Source organism: Panulirus ornatus, chromosome 58 (assembly GCF_036320965.1).
Source record: "Panulirus ornatus isolate Po-2019 chromosome 58, ASM3632096v1, whole genome shotgun sequence".
Classification (NCBI taxonomy): Eukaryota; Metazoa; Arthropoda; class Malacostraca; order Decapoda; family Palinuridae; genus Panulirus; species Panulirus ornatus.
Window position 1 is genome coordinate 36,343,992 of NC_092281.1, and position 7,500 is coordinate 36,351,491.

Consider the following 7,500-nt stretch of genomic DNA (forward strand, 5'->3'; position numbering starts at 1 on the left):
CATATAAACACAAAACTTGAATGCACGTTAAGCTTGTGCAAACCATCATTGAATCTCAAACTTTTGAATTAGAATTGTAATGAAACTGCGAACTTTTAACTCTGTCAAATTACAGCTATTGTACAAAATGCTTTACTTAATTGACAAATTTTAATGTCAGTTAATTTAACGATATCCTTAGTGGTTCATCTTTGAAACACAAACCTTTAAACTTTGTCTCTAGAACTGAACACAACCATTACGTTTCATAACTGGAATGGAAATTTGAATAATCTATCAAAATTCGTCATATAACGCGAACTTTTAAATCCTTCCATTCAGTTGGGCCGTTACTTGCCTGGCTGCCATTCATAATATGTCCTTTTATATTGTATGTTGACTACGCTCTCATTCATTCGTCATTTGGATCGTCTCACTGATATTCCATTCATAAACTTCATTCCTAAAGCTTATTTTTGACCGCCATGTTGCTTTAAGGTTTATAATTCTTTGTGTATTTAATGATAGAAGATTCAATGATATTTCTCGTGATATTGGAATCAGAGTTAATAATGCCATCTCAGTTTTTAACTCTAACTCAAGTACCACGAAAAATATAATTGAATCTTCTATTACTGAATACACAAAGAATTATAATCTTAATATTAGTGATGGTCTATACAAATTGGATAACTTTAATGTTGATAAGATCTGTAAACAATTCACCTTCTTGTCCACATAATAAGTTTATGATACGCTTGTTGTCTGTCTTGGACAATCACATGTTTACCATATGGCGTCCTAGCTACGTTTCTTCGTTGTATATCAACTGACTGTTATATTTCTCTCTTGTGTCTCCCCTGATGATGTGAGTTTTACACGAAAGTGCACTTGGGAACTTATCGTGTTTATTTTCCCTGTGAACTCATAAGAATATACTTGATCACGTGCAAAATTGCGATCCTTTTCAATATATATATATATATATATATATATATGTATATATATATATATATATATATATATATATATATATATATATATATATATATATATATTGTTACGGAACACGTGTGTTTGTGCTCACATGTTCGTGTATATTACGTGTGTGTGTCTTTGTGTATAGAGATGTCTTCCTCTGAGAATGGTTCGGAGCTTCTGTTCCCACCAAGCGTTAGGCTTAATTTTGAGACCAGATGGTCATTTGTCCTTGAGCTGTCAATCAAGAGGAGGGTGAGCTGCCCAGATGTGTGTCGCTAGAATACCCCAACCAATCACGAGTGCTCTGAGTCCCATAGCCAATCAAGGGTGGCGTTATAGCCAGCAGGGCGGAGACTCTTCTTTGTAATATATACCCATGACACCCGCTGAGTCGCTCTCTCTCTCTCTCTAGGCCAGCGAGTTAGGTGGTCTACCCTGTCGTAAGCATGGAAACCTGTAAGCCCTGCTGTGCTGTAAGCCTGTAAGCCCGTTATAATTATCAATGTAGTGTTATCGAAGAACTGTCCATAAAGGAAAGAGATCTCCTGGCTTGAAATCTTATCTGGAATGTTAACTCATGTACCAATGTTAACGTAAATGATTCATGCCTGATTTATGTGCTTATCTTTGCACACTTAGATTCTTCCATTATAAGTAGATTTAATGTAATGCTGGTCTTTACTTCCATCCCATAACTTTATGATTATGTTATCCCGTTGTGAAACAAGGATCAGTGGTATTTGTAACTTATATGTTACTGGCGACCTAGTCTGAATAAGGAGTTCGTAACAATATATATATATATATATATATATATATATATATATATATATATATATATATATATATATATATATATATATATATATATCCTTCAGTATGTTTCCTTTCGATACTGAGGAACAAAAGAAGGAGCCAAGCAAGTAAATTTCGTCAAAGACATCTCTCTTTTCTTAACGCTGCCTCGCAAACATTTTCATTAATTCAAATTGAAGAAACAGACGTATTTTTCTATTGTCTGGTTAGCTCAGTGGTAGAGCGTGAGTCTCACACACTCAAGGTCGTGGGTTCGAGACCCACACCAGACATATTTTTTGTCTTTTTCTTGTTTCATTTTGTCCGCATCACATGTTTGCAACATTCAGTATGTTCGTCCAACGTTATAGTGAAGATCTTCATAATGAATTGGGGTTTTCGACCTTATCTGAAAGGATCAGGTCTACCAAGACGTCCTTGAAATCTTCCAGAAGCTTCTGGCGATCCTCCTCCAACTGCTGGGCACATCAGAGTTAACATGGGCCGGACATCGGTTGTGGAACGACTTAATCTGCTTCCGGTAGTTAGCAGGGATGATAATGAGGGCTCTGACCTCATACCAGGTCAGCTTAGTTCCAGTCTATTGCTTAGTTCCAGTCTATTGCTTAGTTCCAGTCTATTGTTTAGTTGCAGTCTATTGCAACGAAATAAAAAAGTAAAACATTTTTTTGTGGAAAATTGAGAGGAAAACACGACAGGAACATGGAGATTTACCCTGTGGTTATTTTGCCGGCTAGTCGGCAACGGTCGGTCAAACACTATTTTGCCGTGGTAATCTCAGTACTTCATATAATACTATGTCACAAAATATGTTCTTGGGGGCGTAGCTCAGTGGTAGAGCACTCGCTTGGCATGCGAGAGGACCGGGTTCAAACCCCGGCGCTTCCATTTTTGTTATTTGGGAAATTCATTGCTTTCAGTGTTATATATATATATATATATATATATATATATATATATATATATATATATATATATATATATATATGTATATATATATATATATCGTCCGATCAGGGAAGTTAAGCATCGTTGGGTCTGGTCAGTACTTGGATGGGTGACCGTCTGGGAACACCAGATGCTGTTATCCCTGGGGATAGGGAAGAAAGTATACTTGCCACGTATTCCCTGTGTGGCGTACAAGGCGACTAAAAGGGTAGGGAGCAGAAGGCCGGAAATCCTTTACTCTCATTTTCAATTTTTCAAAAGACGGAACAGAGAAGACATAAAGATATTGTAAAGATGTAACTAATATAAGATATAAGAATGAATGGAAGATACGGATGTAGCTGAAACAAGGAGTAATGAAGATTAAGGTGCAATGAAAATTATTCTGCAGTGAAGATAAATGTATATGTTAAAATTTTGTATTGAACATCAAGAAGTAATGATAATGATGAGAGTGTAGTGACGATTAGGGTTTAGGGAGAGGTGACAATTGCCTTTACAATGATACTAAGGAGGTAACACAATGAGGAACACAAACTTTCCAAAGCTACGTTCAAGTCAGACTTTGAACTAAGTTCGGTAAACAGAAGGATGATGTTAAGATGAGAGTGTAGTGAAGAAGAGTATAGTGATGATAAGGATGTTGTCAAGATAGGTTGTAGTGAAGATACGAATGTAGTGAAGATACCAATGTAGTGAAGATACGAATGTAGTAGAGATAAGGGTCATTAAAGAGTAAAGTTTATTCAAAATGATTATGTAGTGAAGATAAGAACTATTCTTAGTGAACATCAGGGAGTACAATGGTGATGGTATGGTAGAAATAACGGTGTAGTGAAAAAGAGGGTATAGTGAAGATATAATTTATTGAAAATACGCTTGTAGTGAAGATGATGTTGTAGTTTGTGAATATGATGTAGTGAACTTAACCTTATTGACCTGATCCCCCAAATCCTCCAAGCTACGTTCAAGGGCGGATCCAAAGCCGACCGAAAAGGTTATTTCTCTGTGTATTGTTAGTGGTGGTGGTGTGTGTAGGTGTGGGTAATGATCTATTTGCACTGTATTAGGAGGGTGTTTTACGCTCGTGGGGCCTCATGTAAAGACGTTGTTTGTGTGAGCGGGTAAAATCTAAAGCCTTCCTTGAAACCAGCTTAGTCAAGATGAGGTCATATGAAGATGAGGTTGTAGTGAAGATTATAGTAAGCCTTGCATAGTGAAGATAAATGGATTAAGGAGAGGAGATATAGTAAAAAAGATTATAGTGAACACAAAAGGATTCAAGCTAGGTGCAGGGTCGGCCTACGGGCTTGAACTTACATTTTAGGTCAAAATCATCACCAGTACACCCTGGCCAGCATTAAAGTTTATCCGTACACACACACACACACACACAACACACACACACACACACATAAGTATATATATATATATATTATATATAATTATGTGTGTGTGTGTGTGTGTGTGTGTGTGTGTGTGTGTGTGTACGGATAAACTTTAATGCTGGCCAGGGTGTACTGGTGATGATTTTGACCTAAAATGTAAGTTCAAGCCCGTAGGCCGACCCTGCACCTAGCTTGAATCCTTTTGTGTTCACTATAATCTTTTTTACTATATCTCCTCTCCTTAATCCATTTATCTTCACTATGCAAGGCTTACTATAATCTTCACTACAACCTCATCTTCATATGACCTCATCTTGACTAAGCTGGTTTCAAGGAAGGCTTTAGATTTTACCCGCTCACACAAACAACGTCTTTACATGAGGCCCCACGAGCGTAAAACACCCTCCTAATACAGTGCAAATAGATCATTACCCACACCTACACACACCACCACCACTAACAATACACAGAGAAATAACCTTTTCGGTCGGCTTTGGATCCGCCCTTGAACGTAGCTTGGAGGATTTGGGGGATCAGGTCAATAAGGTTAAGTTCACTACATCATATTCACAAACTACAACATCATCTTCACTACAAGCGTATTTTCAATAAATTATATCTTCACTATACCCTCTTTTTCACTACACCGTTATTTCTACCATACCATCACCATTGTACTCCCTGATGTTCACTAAGAATAGTTCTTATCTTCACTACATAATCATTTTGAATAAACTTTACTCTTTAATGACCCTTATCTCTACTACATTCGTATCTTCACTACATTGGTATCTTCACTACATTCGTATCTTCACTACAACCTATCTTGACAACATCCTTATCATCACTATACTCTTCTTCACTACACTCTCATCTTAACATCATCCTTCTGTTTACCGAACTTAGTTCAAAGTCTGACTTGAACGTAGCTTTGGAAAGTTTGTGTTCCTCATTGTGTTACCTCCTTAGTATCATTGTAAAGGCAATTGTCACCTCTCCCTAAACCCTAATCGTCACTACACTCTCATCATTATCATTACTTCTTGATGTTCAATACAAAATTTTAACATATACATTTATCTTCACTGCAGAATAATTTTCATTGCACCTTAATCTTCATTACTCCTTGTTTCAGCTACATCCGTATCTTCCATTCATTCTTATATCTTATATTAGTTACATCTTTACAATATCTTTATGTCTTCTCTGTTCCGTCTTTTGAAAAATTGAAAATGAGAGTAAAGGATTTCCGGCCTTCTGCTCCCTACCCTTTTAGTCGCCTTGTACGCCACACAGGGAATACGTGGCAAGTATACTTTCTTCCCTATCCCCAGGGATAACAGCATCTGGTGTTCCCAGACGGTCACCCATCCAAGTACTGACCAGACCCAACGATGCTTAACTTCCCTGATCGGACGATATATATATATATATACATATATATATATATATATATATATATATATATATATATATATATATATATATATATATATATAACACTGAAAGCAATGAATTTCCCAAATAACAAAAATGGAAGCGCCGGGGTTTGAACCCGGGTCCTCTCGCATGCCAAGCGAGTGCTCTACCACTGAGCTACGCCCCCAAGAACATATTTTGTGACATAGTATTATATGAAGTACTGAGATTACCACGGCAAAATAGTGTTTGACCGACCGTTGCCGACTAGCCGGCAAAATAACCACAGGGTAAATCTCCATGTTCCTGTCGTGTTTTCCTCTCAATTTTCCACAAAAAAATGTTTTACTTTTTTATTTCGTTGCAATAGACTGCAACTAAACAATAGACTGGAACTAAGCAATAGACTGGAACTAAGCAATAGACTGGAACTAAGCTGACCTGGTATGAGGTCAGAGCCCTCATTATCATCCCTGCTAACTACCGGAAGCAGATTAAGTCGTTCCACAACCGATGTCCGGCCCATGTTAACTCTGATGTGCCCAGCAGTTGGAGGAGGATCGCCAGAAGCTTCTGGAAGATTTCAAGGACGTCTTGGTAGACCTGATCCTTTCAGATAAGGTCGAAAACCCCAATTCATTATGAAGATCTTCACTATAACGTTGGACGAACATACTGAATGTTGCAAACATGTGATGCGGACAAAATGAAACAAGAAAAAGACAAAAAATATGTCTGGTGTGGGTCTCGAACCCACGACCTTGAGTGTGTGAGACTCACGCTCTACCACTGAGCTAACCAGACAATAGAAAAATACGTCTGTTTCTTCAATTTGAATTAATGAAAATGTTTGCGAGGCAGCGTTAAGAAAAGAGAGATGTCTTTGACGAAATTTACTTGCTTGGCTCCTTCTTTTGTTCCTCAGTATCGAAAGGAAACATACTGAAGGATATATATATATATATATATATATATATATATATATATATATATATATATATATATATATATATATATATATATATATTGTTACGAACTCCTTATTCAGACTAGGTCGCCAGTAACATATAAGTTACAAATACCACTGATCCTTGTTTCACAACGGGATAACATAATCATAAAGTTATGGGATGGAAGTAAAGACCAGCATTACATTAAATCTACTTATAATGGAAGAATCTAAGTGTGCAAAGATAAGCACATAAATCAGGCATGAATCATTTACGTTAACATTGGTACATGAGTTAACATTCCAGATAAGATTTCAAGCCAGGAGATCTCTTTCCTTTATGGACAGTTCTTCGATAACACTACATTGATAATTATAACGGGCTTACAGGCTTACAGCACAGCAGGGCTTACAGGTTTCCATGCTTACGACAGGGTAGACCACCTAACTCGCTGGCCTAGAGAGAGAGAGAGAGCGACTCAGCGGGTGTCATGGGTATATATTACAAAGAAGAGTCTCCGCCCTGCTGGCTATAACGCCACCCTTGATTGGCTATGGGACTCAGAGCACTCGTGATTGGTTGGGGTATTCTAGCGACACACATCTGGGCAGCTCACCCTCCTCTTGATTGACAGCTCAAGGACAAATGACCATCTGGTCTCAAAATTAAGCCTAACGCTTGGTGGGAACAGAAGCTCCGAACCATTCTCAGAGGAAGACATCTCTATACACAAAGACACACACACGTAATATACACGAACATGTGAGCACAAACACACGTGTTCCGTAACAATATATATATATATATATATATATATATATATATATATATATATATATATATATATACATATATATATATATATATATATATATATTGAAAAGGATCGCAATTTTGCACGTGATCAAGTATATTCTTATGAGTTCACAGGGAAAATAAACACGATAAGTTCCCAAGTGCACTTTCGTGTAAAACTCACATCATCAGGGGAGACACAAGAGAGAAATATAACAGTCAGT

The 7,500-nt window shown here is 37.2% G+C and overlaps 2 non-coding genes across 2 annotated transcripts; one reads left to right on the top strand and one right to left on the bottom strand.

Moving 5' to 3' along the window:
* The first annotated feature begins 1,976 nt into the window (after positions 1-1,976).
* TRNAV-CAC (transfer RNA valine (anticodon CAC)) lies at positions 1,977-2,048 on the top strand. The gene has a single exon. It is a non-coding gene; the product is annotated as a tRNA-Val (tRNA).
* Positions 2,049-6,263: 4,215 nt separating this feature from the next.
* Positions 6,264-6,335, bottom strand: TRNAV-CAC (transfer RNA valine (anticodon CAC)). Its single transcript has one exon. It is a non-coding gene; the product is annotated as a tRNA-Val (tRNA).
* Positions 6,336-7,500: the final 1,165 nt, after the last annotated feature.